Raw genomic sequence first — 13831 nt, forward strand, 5'->3', positions numbered from 1 at the left:
GTATGTGTCTAAGAAAAAACTTCACTTGATCTACGATATGAATGAGGTCTGAGCCAGTCTGCGGTCTGCCATGTGCTAAGAGAACAAGAAAGGAAAATAAGCAGAATTCCTAGGTGGGAACAGGAAAGGAAGGGAACACACATTCTTTGTCAGATCTAATACTTTAAAGCACTGTAAGTGTCTTATTTCATTACATCTTCACAATGTCCTGTGCCAGGGGGATATTTATTATTAGTCCCATGTCATATGTGAATGAATTAAGACTCAGGGACAACACAGTTAAAAAAAAAAAAAAAAAAAGCCAGGATGTGAATCCAGACCCGTTCTTCCTGAGCCCTTGCTGTTGTATTGCAGTGTGACTTCTATCTCCTCTCCTCTGCCTCCATCCTTTGCTCCCAGACACACCTCACACACGTAAACACACACACACCTCACACACACACCGATTCCTTATTATCTTTTTTTTTCTTTTTTTAAAAGCAAATGACAAAGACCCAGTTTACCAGCTTTTTTAAAACTAAGCTTAACATAACATATTTAAACAATTGTCAAAACTTTACTAAGTTGCCAGCATTCATGCACAACTAGAAAACATCCTTAAATTTATATTAAATCAGAAATGTATTACCATTAATGCACTAATATCTTTCATTACTAAATACTGGGAAAAAAATTATTTCTACAGGAGACTGATCCTGGCAATGTTAGCTCATAGCAGGCTGACACTACTTGGCTCACATGTCAAACACAATGGAAAGCAGATCCATGCTGGTGTTAGAATACAATCTTATCCTAGCACTACTCAAAGTCAAGGCTCACCTTGGATTACATTTAATAAAAAAAGCAAAGTGCACACAGAGATTACAACAATTTTAAAGACAAAAAAAAAAAAATGGTCCTATTGTGTGGTCCCAACAATAAACTCAGAAGTCTATGACAAATAGGGGCTCCGATGAGCTGTTTATAAATACTTTAGATTAGATACAATTATACTGAAAGTCGAGTTCGTCTGAAATCTTCAAAAAAATGTTTCTGTAAATCCTCAAATGGTGCTTGTTATAGTTTAACATTTCTGTTAAATGGGGGCGTTGAATTACTTGTTATCCAAGCGTAGCAGCTGCTCCTTACCAATTATCGTTAAGGACTTTAACTGGCCATCTTCTTCAACTTCTACTCTTTCTTGACCATTCTCGACAATTCTTTTTGTAGTGATTTTTCTGCCATTTACTATTTTGGTAGAAGTTGATATAGATTTGAAGTTACCCATCCTGCTGCTGCCAAATGATGTAGAAGAGAATGAAGTAAGGCCACCGTGACCTAGTGACCCAGATGAAGTAAATCCTGTATCAAATGAAGAAAATCCACCTCCAAATGATGGAAATCCACTGAAAGCAGAGAAAAATGAGCCTGCACCTCGATTTCTGCTTCCTCAGGGACCCCTTCGGTTCCCAAAAAAGTCTTCAAATGGGTCTTCGAAGAAGTCAAACGAAAACGGGTCCCTTCCACTAAAAAATTCCCTGAAGACATCATCTGGGTTCCGGAACGTGAAGCCAAACTCAAAAGGACTGTCAAAATGACTTCCACCTCCACCGTGGTCCACCATTTAAGCCTTCTTTGCCATACTTGTCATAGATGTCCCGTTTTTTAGCATCTGATAACACCTCATAAGCCTCAGCTACTTGTTTGAATTTTCTCTCTGCTTCTTCTTTATTCTCAGGATTTTTGTCTGGATGCCACTTTGCCTTTTTTTTTTTTTTTTTTTTTTTTTTTTGCCAGATTTTTGTCTGGATGCCTTTTTGATATCCTCGGGAGAGGCATGTCTCTGCATGCCTAGAACTTCTTAGTAATCCACCATGTTTTAACAGATTGTTGGAACAAGTCCGAGGACGCGGCCGACGGGACGGGACCGGGCGGGACCGGACCGGGCAGGCGGACTGGTGCTTGCGGTCCAGCGCTGGTGGCGGCGGCATCGGCTCCCATTATTATCTTTTTCATACTCAACCTAAAAAGGAAAAAAAAAAAAAAATCCAACTCTATGTAAAAACTCATTCACGTAAATAAAATGACCTGTAAAATGGCCCATTTCTGACATTTCCCTGAAGACTCTTCAGGCCTTCAACAATCCCCGTTAGACAACCCCTGTGGAACTCTCTCTGAACAGGACATAAGCCTATTACGTCCTATTACATGCATTTCTAATGTTCCCTTTGCCTCTTGAAATGACAATGTTTGCGTCTTTGTTCTTTCTTTTCATCTCAGGTTTATAAGGTCGCTGCTCCTTTCTTCCCTTTTGGATCCTACGTTTTCCTACCCTCTTCTTGATTTTCTTTCTTCCTGACTTTTTCTAACATATGTGTAGAAAATCTGAGTGGAAAGGAGTGGGTGGATGGGAGCAAGAGGGAAAGAAACTGACATGGAACGTTAGAGAAGCAATAGCATGATAATGTGACAACTGCCTGAGAAGAGTCTCTGGGGTTTTTAGGCACATTCAGATTATCTATAAATTGAAAGCAAGCTCACACAAGGCCTTGTCAACTTTGCACTTGCACCTGAACAGCCTGAGCTGGCCACCATTGTAAACCCTGTGGGAAATGACTGCTAAGTCACCTGGCTATTTATTGTCTTCTGGTTGGGGTAACTAAACCCCTGAATGGACCTAAATGGGATCTTTTCTTAATTGATGAAACAGAAAGGTTGAAAAGACCTGGAAACCAAAGCATCCAATCCTCTGGTTTAGGGAAAACCAGAGTGTAAAGAAACACACCTTTTCTGCTGAAGTCACTTCTGTGACAGTCACATAAGGTGGCCAAAAGGATCTTGGGTAAAGTGGCTAGGTTTCCTGACCCTGCTAACATAGACCTTCAAAAGGGCTTCGGTTTAGGGGAACATGAAATCATCAAACACACTTTCTCAAAAGTGAATCAGGGATTTTAAATACTCTTTAAAAAAAAAAAAAAAAAAAAGTTCTCTTCATTGTACTTTGCTTTGTTGATGAGATATTTTCCCCTAGAAAACACTCACCGTTTTTTACCTAAATAAAGCCTTTATTCTAAAAGTGACTACAAAACTGAAACTGCAGCTGGACTTCTCTGCCATCTCTCATTGTCTGTGCTACTGAGCCTGCCATTAAGTAGATAAGTGAAGTCCAGGTCACCTGTAGGGGTAACCCCAACACTAACCCTCTTACAACTTCTTCTTGTTTTAGGAACCTATAGGCTTTCAGGAAAATGAATCCTGTTTAAGCAAAAAGCAAAACCCTTTTTCAAGGATAATTATTTTGTCCAACTCTCATTTTGCACAAGTCTTTCTCCGAATTGACATTTCTCTGAGAGTGGCAAAGTCTCAGCTCAATGTCAAGTGCAGTGAAGCCTTCTATTTTCCTTGAAGCAAAAAGGTTTCAAATATATTTTACCATCGTGACAGCAGTGACAAATGGGACTTTAACTCAAATGGATTACAGATGGGCTTTCTGAACCACATAAAGCTCCATGCAAATAAGGAACCACCAACATTTTTTTTTTAATGTCAGAAATACTCAAAGGATTTTTTTGACATTTGTTGAAAAAAAAAACAACGACAAGCCCCCTTTCTTCATTGCCTTTTGCATTTATTAACAGCAGTAGGGTCACGCAAGACACTAGGAGAGGCCAAGGAAGAAACCAAAGTTATAGGTGCCGTACTTACAGAATATTCAGCAAGTCATCTCCTCAGACCTGCTGTTGCTGTGAGGATGAATAAACAGAGGTTAGTAAACTTTTTCTGAAAAGGGCCAAGTAATACATCTTTCAAGATTTTGGGGCAATCAGGTCCCTGTTGCAACTACTTGACTCCACCTTTCTTCCTATGAACACGGCCATAACACCACGTCACACCATGTGAGTGTGGCTATGTTCAAATAAAACTTTTTCATAAAAATGGGAAAGGTGCCAGATGGGTCCCAAAGTCCCCTGTGTTATGATATGGGTAGCTTTAAATAGAGCTTGGCAAAGAAAAGTAAGGTCACAAACACTGCCCCCAGGAACCTTCTACTGACCAAGGAACTGAAGTAGGTTAGGAGGTCTCCTGTGATGTCTGCCCTTTTGATTACCACATTGAGGAGAGGTAGAACCTTCCAGGGAAGGTGCTGGTGGTCAGCCAGAAGCTTCAGGGCAGCAGGTAGCTTCAACCAGTACGGAAAGTTCGTCAATATTTTAACGACTGGTAAAGCGATGCCAGTGGGCACCAGCTAGCAGCCTATCTGCAGCCTGGATTCCCGAATTAGCTTCCATCCCAAGGTAGAGATATTAAAGTCTTTCAGAGATATGAGGTGTTATTTTTCTATCCTCCTCCCAGAAAGACTCCAAACAAAATAAATAGCTGTTTCATTTACAAGCAAGAGGGAAAAAAGGATTAAAAGCTATGAGAAGACATTCTAATTAGTAACATTAAAGGTCACTTTAAAGCACAAAGAGAGTTGGCACAATGAAATGCTTCCCATTGGGCCTCTCTCTAATTACTTGCCTACATTGCTCAATAATTAGGTTGGCATTACCAGCCCAGTGGTGATGATTGGAAGGGAGGAGGTCATCAAAATAGGGCTTTGAGGAAAACTGCAGCAAAGGAAGAAAATATTTTTGGAGCATCCCATCCACCAACTCAGGTGCCAGGACCTTCCTCATCTAGCGCCACTCCCCCAACACAAAACGCACACCTCTAACCTACATCCTTCTCACCCTGTAATCCCTCAACTAGCTACACTAGGAAGTTACTAGCCAAACTATTTCAGACTAAAGTGTTAAGGAATACCAACAGCTGTACGTCTTTTACCTTTCAGAGGTTTAAGAATTTGTAAAAAGGGGCCCTGAGGTAAGCAATCTCTTTGCCCAAATAAAAGATGCAATGAAGGGGAGGAGGGTAAACAGATGCTTTTAGATATGTAGTCAAGGAGTTTCCTTCTGAAAATACACTACATTGACAGCTGCCTACCCTAACCACAGCATGTGATGACAGAAAACTTAATTGGTTTTTTTGTTTGTTTTTTTTTTTTTTTTTTTTTTTTTTTTTTTTTTTTTTTGGTGCTGGGGATCGAACCCAGGGCCTGTGCTTACAAGGCAAGCACTCTACCGACTGAACTATCTCCCCAGCCCCTTAATTGGTTTTTAATTGAAGATCTCGTCCTGATATACAGAACATCAGGAACTTTTGAACAAACTCTCCCCTGCACACACTCATGTTTTGAAAAGGACTCTGCCAGCAACACAGGGGTCACAATACTACAAACAAGGAGATGTGCTACAGAACTGCATGATGCAGGTTGAGGGGAGGTACAAAGGGACAGTGAGAGATCGTTGCTCAGTGGCCCCTGGCCCAGTGGAGGCCTTCGCCAGGAAGCCCTGGCCTAGCCAGTCCATCTCTGGAGCAGGAAGAACACATGTCCAGAAGTTGAGCTGCCTTTGAGGAGTTCACTTGGGCCAACAAGCGGCCAGGGAATCTTCCTTGCCACAATCCTGTGCATTACCTCAAAAAAATTCTTTTAAAGCCAAAGTGCTTGGCATCTAAGTCACTGAAGCAATATTGAGGTGGGACCTATGACTTCCTGTTCGCAGGCTCACAGACCTGATCAACCCAACCTCACTCTTTAAGCACACAAGCTGCATCTCTTGAAATTGTTTAGCCCTCAGCTAACTCCATTTAATCAGAAAAAGGAATTCTAGGCCCCTGGCTCCATGCACTTCAATATCCACGACCTTAAGAGGCACCCAGAGAGGATGTGCTCCTAAGGGCCCTATTTCCCCAATAAATGCAACCAAAGCCTCCAAATTTGGGCTAATAAAATCCTCACTAAAAACTCTCTCCCTGACCTGAAGCACTATAGAGTAGTTTCAAAGCCCTGTGCAAAGCCTTTCTCAGAATCATTTAGTTTAGCTGAAGGGTTAGAGGTGGAGAGAGAGGTGATTTTCCATTTCAAACCACAGAGCAGCAGTAAGGAAGCTTGGCCCTCAGTGGGGATTTGATGACTGACTTCTCTGGCAAAGCACTAAAAACGGGGAGCAGTCTGAGGTTAAGACTGTGTCCCTTGATAAAGCATGATAATCACCACCATAGGCAAGAGATCTTTTTCTAATCAAACTCTGCCTTAACTCCCAGGAGAAGCCTGGCCCAGCCAAGAACCCCAGGACCAAATCAGTCGCAGAGCTTTGAGAAGAGAATTGCAAAAGAAAAATAACCTCAAGAATAGGAGGTTATTCCTCCTTGCAGGGAATCACATGTGAAATGACTCTAGAAGACCTGAAATGGAGACAGGCACGTGCACCCAAAGGCATTTCTGGAGGATCCATGACTGCCAGGCTCAGGCAGGATGTTTCTGCCTCGGTTTTGCCACAGTGTCTTAATCATGAGACGATATAAACAAAAATGCTGGGAAGTGCTGAGTTTTCTGTTGTTGTTGTTGCTTGTTTTTCTTTTGTTTGTTTGCTTGTTTGTTTTGATACTGAGGATTGAACCTAGAGTTGCTTTACTATTACCAGAACCCTTTTTATTTTTTTATTTTGAGACAGGGCCTCCCTAAGTGGCTGAGGCTGGCCTCAAACTTGTGATCCTCCTTCCTCAGCCTCTTGAATATCCTGCATTACAAGTGTGCACCACCAGTCCCAGAGAAATAAGTATGAATTTTACAAGGCATGTGGACCTGGAAAGGAATCCAGAAGTCTGCGCTGTGGACACATTAAGCCCTTGCCTAGTCCTGGCCCAGAACTTGATCAGGCATCCCTGAGACTGAGCCATGGCACCCTGTGGGGTACATATGATTTGTCTTTGACCCCAATCTATCTCCCTGTCAGATTCTCTTGGCCCTCTCCATACCCTAGTCCCTCAGTATCTTTATGTAGGTTCACTTCTGAGCCCATCTTCTAAGACCACAAGTCCAGAGATATTTTTTCCCCTTTTCTGTTCAAATTTACACCTGAGCAGTATTTCTCCCAGACAATGAACTTTTCTGATCAACTAACCTCTATCATCAGTGATATTGAGGGTAATGAAGATAACTCCCTCAATTCAGAGAATTGCATATTAACAGTCTTCCAGATTCGATGCCTCAACCAAAACCTGCGGCTCAAATGCTTGGTATTACAAGTACCTAGTAGGACTAAGTGGAGAGAAAACTGGCACCAGTGCCCACAGTCATCAGAACCATAGGTTCAGCGTAAACCTAGGTCACGGTTCTTTATGTCCCCAGAAAATCACTGAGCCCCATCTCCTTGTGGTAGCTAAATAACAGGAAAACCTTGTGGAATCTTAAAATGAAAGTTTCATGAACTCAATGTGGTTAGGGGCAGTTCAGAAGATATGATCAGCAAAGTGATGAAGCTACCCAGTCTCTCCAATCCAAGTCCTGTCTTTCAAGTGGCATCTCTATTTAGGAAGCATGGGAACTCCCCACAGACTCAAATCTAGCTCAGAAGTGGGGAGAAGGCAAACACAGCAAGATCCACATGGTCGTTTCAATCCTGCCAAGCTAAAAAAGTATAGAAATTTGACCAGTGGGTTCCAAAGCTAATGTTACATTTTCCAAAATTATTCTTTTGTTTCTTTTATTTTTTGTACTGGGGATTGAACCCAGGGGCACTTTACCACTGACCTTTATCCCCAGTTCTTTTATTTTTTGAAACAGGGTCTAAGTTGCTTAGGGCCTAGCTAAATTGCTGAGGCTGGCCTCAAACTTGTGATCTTCCTGCCTCAACCTCCCAAGTCATTCAAATGACTTGGTGTGAACCACCATGCCCAGGATGAAATTATTTTTTACAATACATACACTATATTTTCTATTTTTCACTTTTGGTTCTGGAAAGATGAGTATCCTGTGTGTGTTGGTGCCTAACTTGGTGAAGAAGGGACACATCTCATATTACTCAGTCAGAAACCAGAGTGCAAAGTTAAAAAGAGAAAATCGGAGGACTCACCTTTGACTCAATATGATCTCACCTGAAATAGTGAGATATAAGGTATACTGAGGCATATCTATCCATTGAAAGAAAGCAGTTAGAATGACCAAGATGATTGGATGAATGAATAGATGACAAATAACAACAAAAGTAAAAATAGATCTAGCATCCTCAGCAGGCTACGTAAGATGTGAAGAGAGGGTGGGGAGAGAAAAAAGAATATGTCCCTCTACCATCGAGAGAAATTATTTTTGAATATCAAATTTACCTATAACTAAACGATCCCCCAAAGTCTTTCTCATACTAAATTAAATCCTACCAGAGCGACATTATTAAAGAAACTGAGAACTAATCTGATTACGTTAGTATGAGTTCCCTTTTCTCCTTTCGCATCTTTGGAATATTTAACCATTTTTCCATACTTTTAACAAAAATCAATTCCTCTTGACTGTAGAAGACAACTCCTAAGGTACATGTGAGAGGTAGCAGAGAACAAGGGAAGAGTAGCCATGACCAGCGGGAAGGAAAGAAGAAATGAATACCTCCCTCATCTGCCCTGAGACACCCCACAACTCAGCAGGATACCTGGGCAAGGATCCAAGTCCCCTGAATCCCTCTGTAACATACAGCACTGAATTTTTGCAAAAATAGGGATTGTGGTATGCATTGTGTGTAGGTGAAAATGAAACATCCAGACTGTACACCCCAAAGTTCCCTCTCCCACTGTTTCTTGCACCCTTTCCCTCCAAACAGCATCAGTAGGACATTCTGGAAACAAGAAAATGTTATTTTAAAGATATATCTATATGTGCTGAGCTTAAAATGTTCAAAATAGGATTGAATACTACCCACTTCTATCCAAACACTTGATGATTTCTTGTGTTCTTGGGCCCACTCTACATAATATGGTGCCCCATTAAGTCCTACATTCCTAAGGGTCTCGAGATTGCTCCTTGTAATATCTCTTTTAGAGTATCTGAATAAATCATTTCTTCTCCACTTCTCAAGCTTAGCAGGTTGAACATCTCACTACTAAATGAGAGAATCAACTTAGTGCCTATACTTTACCCGCAAAACCCAAATTTATTTTTCGTGGGAAAGTCCGAGTTTGCCTTACAAGAGCATCGCCTAGTGTCTATATGTGGAACTGCATGCAATTTTTCTTCCATGAAAATAAGGACACAGAAAAGTCTTATTCTATCTATGAAATGTTACTGTAGGATGTGGATTTTTTTTCAAATCGAATCATATTCCCATTGATTTACATTAGTATTTTAAACATTTTCACATTGAAATGTTCTGAGATATTAAACTCTCACTTTAAAATTCAGCAAACCTGTGGGGGGGGCGGCAAGAATGGAGGAAGGAGGGACTATATAGAGGGAAAAGAGTGGTGGGGGGAAGGGAAAAAAATAAAAGAATGAGTCAAAAACTATTACCCTATGTAAATGTATGATTACACAAATGGTATGCCTCTACTTCATGTACGGAGAAACAAGATGTATCCCATTTGTTTACAATAAAAATAAATTTTAAAAAAATTCAGCAAACCTGCACAGCACAGTGGCCACACCTATAATCCCAGCCACTTGGGAAGCTGAGGTAGAAAGATCACCACCAAAGAGGGTAGTATAGTGGTAGAGTACTTGCCAACCTGTGTGAGGGCCTGGGTTCAATCCCCACCCCACAAAAAATAACCAGCAAACCTGTTTAAATTGTACATTAAATAGGAAAATGATTTCTAACAAAATATTGACAGAATTTTCAATTGTTACTGAATCATGCTATGCTTTAACTAGCTGAAACAGTAATAATTGCTAAATAACAATCTTAGTTTCCCAGAGATATATTCGTGAATTCCTCCACCCCCCCAAAAAAGTGTTTCATATTAGAATTCATATGAATAATAATGAGTTTACTGGTTTGTCAAGTAATTTTGGGCAAATGACTTAGTCTCCAAGTCCTAGTTTTCTTACTTAAAAAATCAGCAAAAGCAAAACAGACCTTACAGAATTTGGGGGAACTCAATGATGGAATGAGTAAATTATAGTTCACCTACTACCTGATATATAATAGGGGCTCAATAAAGATTGCATAATGTTGCTATAATTATTATTAACTTTATGTTCTAAATACTGTGCTAAGATACAGTCCCTAACCTCCTGGAGTTTGTAGTCTAATGGGGCATGTAGACAAGTCAAGAGTCCATTATCTCATTTTTTTAAAAGGGGGCCAACCACATTATGGTAATCGTTCACGGTGTTAGGCAAACACCTGGGAGGAACACCAAACCTGCCTCCAACAAGCTGCTCTCCCATGCAGTGGACTTTAGGTCGGTTTGCAATTTATTCCTCCCACCTCCAGCCAGCACAACCTGGACCGTGGTTTGCAGCTTCATTGGTACTCAGCAGGAGGTGGTTAGAAAACAATGAAAGCAAAGAGGTTTGAATCATTAGACCCAATGAAAAACAAATGCTCATATTAAACTTGCCCTCCCCAGACCCAGTGCTTTGAGTTCCCAGATAGGTGTGTGCCCGAGAACCACAAAACCAGTGTTTAAACAACTTTTCTTAATAGTATTAGTCATTCAGATTTCACTTCTTAAGAAAACAACAATGAAAATGTTCTAGTGATCATTGGTGGGACCAGGAGTTAGGAAGGAAAGGAAGATACATGTGGTTTTAAACGGGCACACATTCAGCATCTTGACTACAGTAAATGTCACTCTAAACTACACATGCTAAAATTTCATGGAACTAGAGTGGCGACGGTGGCAAAATATCGTGAATATGCTGAAAATAATTAAACTACATGCTTTAAAATGGTGAAAGTCGTGGGGAAAAAAATGCTTAGAACTAGGTATACACATAGACACAAATTAGTACAGCAAAAACCGAACTGGGAAAATCAGAATAAGAACAGATAGATTGAAGCAATGTCAGTAACCGGATTGTGATGTCGTACCATTGTTTTGCAAAAACGTTACCTTTGATAGAAACTAGACAAAGCTCACACTAGGTGCTTTTGTGCACACACTCTCTTTCTCCCTTATTTCCTGAATAAATTCCATTATTTCAGTATACAGTTCAATTTTTAATAACAGCTGTAGATTTTCAAGAAGACTGGGTTTTTGTACAATTTTCTAATAGTATCTGAAGATAGCGGGGAAAAGAAATACTTTTAATTAGTCAGAAATATTTCCTAAATATGAAGTTTTTCCTCAGGTTCAGACACCAGGTTCAGGTACTTCATGTTATCCCAGGAGGTCAGCGTTCTTTATCATCTATGTAACCAGGAAGTTTTTTGAGAAGTTACCTATCCCAAGAAGGTTGAACTACATTTTTTTTTTCAATTCAGATTTTATGGCTGAGATTCATTTCTTTCAGAACTCTAGAAATAAAAACAATGCCTTTATAAAAAAAAAAAAAAAGTAGTTCTTCTCTATCAATTTTTCTGTGGAGCAGTGTTTTAGTCAGCTCTTTCACTGCTGTGACCAATAGATCTTACAAGAACAATTAGAGGAGGAAAAGTTTGTTTGGGAACTCAACAGTTTCAGAGGTCTTAATCCATAAATGACCCTCTTCATTCTTCAGCGCACAAGGTGAGGCAGAACATCATGGCAGAAGAGTGTGACTGAGGAAAGCATCTGAGAACATGATATCCAGGAAACAAAGAGAGCTTCCCCTCACCACAGACAAAATATATATCCCAAAGGCACACCCCCAATAACCCATCTCCTCCAGTCACACACTACCTGCCTACAGTTACCACCCAGCTAATCCCAATCAGTGGATTAATGCACTGATTATGTTAAGGCTTTCATAACTCAGTCATTTGACCCCTCAATTTTCTTGTGTTGTCTCACACATGAGCTCTTGGGGGACACCTAATATCTAAACCATACCAGACAGAATAGCCCCTTTCATTCAAGTTCTTCACCAGTTTTACTAACTGCAAATAGGGGCGCTGGATATACGTACAAATTTGCAGATTCGGTAGTAAACCACCATAGTTATGCCCAGATGGTCTTAATCCTAAGAAGTGACTGGGCTTCTCCATCTCATCTTCTCTATGTTCCTCCTCTAAAGCAAGAGTTTACTGTAACCAAAGACAATAATTCCATCCATTGTACTTGCTTCTTGGCCTTAAGATTCTGTCCTGTGACCCAACAGCCCTGATTACATTATGCATTCCTGCCTCCTCTTTCATAGCAGAGTTGTGCTTTTTTAACAAACACATGATCTTCCAAGTAACCTCCTTATGTGCCCATCTGCTTATTGAAACAATAGTACATGGTGATGCACAAAAACACATTGGAAGGGCTGGGACTGTGGCTCAGCGGTAGAGTGCTTGCCTCACGTGTGAGGCACTGGGTTCAGTTCAGAGCACCACATATAAATAAATGAATAAAATAAAGGTACATCAACAACTTAAAAAATTTTTTTTAAATATGGGAAATTCTTTCTTACATTACCTTCAAGGTTTGTACCATGTCCTTTTGTCTAAGTAGTGGAGTTTTTTTTCCTTTAAAGTAATAGTTCTATGACTGAGAACAGCTAACTAGGATTCACAGTTAAAGTAGGTAAATAATGTGAACAATAGCACTTATTAAAACTACTTTTTCATCCAAAATGACCATAAAGCAATGAGACCAAATTTTTAAATATGTATAGCCCATAATATTAATTCTGAAAAGAATTCCCATTATGCCTTAAGCAATAATAGTAGTAGAATAAATGCACACTATCTGTCCCATGGGGCTCTCTTAGAAGATAACAATTGCTTTAATAGATAATTTCCAGAAATGCCTAACATCAGGAGTATAGGTTATAAAAAGAGGGAATAAGGGCCCCAAATTTATATTCCCAGCCCACCAACAAAGTAGTGTCCTGCCAAACCCAGAAGAGAAATATAACTTTTAAAACTGTAAGACATACAATAGAATTGCCAAAAATACATTTTAATAAGTCCATAAATTGTGAAATAATTTATAGAGCAATAGAAATTTTTTTACAAAATAGAAAATTTAAACAAGTCATGAGAACCATGAGCGCCATCTTGAGGCAAAACTACCATTCACAGTCACTCAACAATCTGTTCCACTACACCTGAGTAGACTATTTGCCTAAAATTTTTTAAATTAAGCTTTTTGCTTTGCAGATACAAGTCATCTTTAAGATATATGTAAAATGCCTGGAACAAGAAGGTGTTCAATAAATATTATTAAAGTTTCTATCACTCACACTTGACTAGTTTTTTTGTTGTTTTTTGGGGGGTCCCGGGGATAGAACTCAGGGGCACTCGACCACTGAGTCACATCCTCAGCCCTATTTTGTATTTTATTTAGGGTCTCACTGAGTTGCTTAGCACCTCACTTCCTGAGGCTGCTTATGAACTCTCAATCCTGCCTCAGCCTCCCGGGCCACTGGGATTACAGGTGTGCCCTCTAGGCCCAGCCCAGCCTTGACTATTCTTAAGAACAGTCTTTCTCTATAAGAAAGACTGAGTAGTCAGACCAGCACAGAGGCACATGCCTGTAATTCCAGCACTTCAGGAGGCTGACGCAGAAGGATCACAAGTTCACAGCCAACTTAGACAACTTAACAAGACCCCTGTCTCGAAATAAATGGTTTGGGGTATACCTTAGTGGTACAGCATCCCTGGTTTCAATTCTCAGTACTACAAGAAAACTGAGTATGTCTAAGATTATGAAATTCCTGGACTGGGGATGAAGTTCAGTGAGAGAGCTCTATGCATAGCAGGTGTGAGGTTCACAGTTCAACCCCCAGTACAGTAAAACAAAAACCAAATGATTAAATCCTAATAGTTGGATCCAACAAGTTTTTTATAGCTTTCTACAAATGGATTCACTTTAGGCCAATCATGTATCCTCTTAATTCTCAAAAACACTA

The 13831-nt window shown here is 40.1% G+C and overlaps 1 pseudogene; it reads right to left on the reverse strand.

Annotated features, from left to right (window-relative positions):
• Positions 1–329: 329 nt before the first annotated feature.
• Positions 330–1855, reverse strand: LOC124970739 (dnaJ homolog subfamily B member 6-like; annotated as a pseudogene).
• Between the last annotated feature and the right edge of the window lie 11976 nt (positions 1856–13831).

This window comes from Sciurus carolinensis, chromosome 2, assembly GCF_902686445.1.
Source record: "Sciurus carolinensis chromosome 2, mSciCar1.2, whole genome shotgun sequence".
NCBI lineage: Eukaryota > Metazoa > Chordata > Mammalia > Rodentia > Sciuridae > Sciurus > Sciurus carolinensis.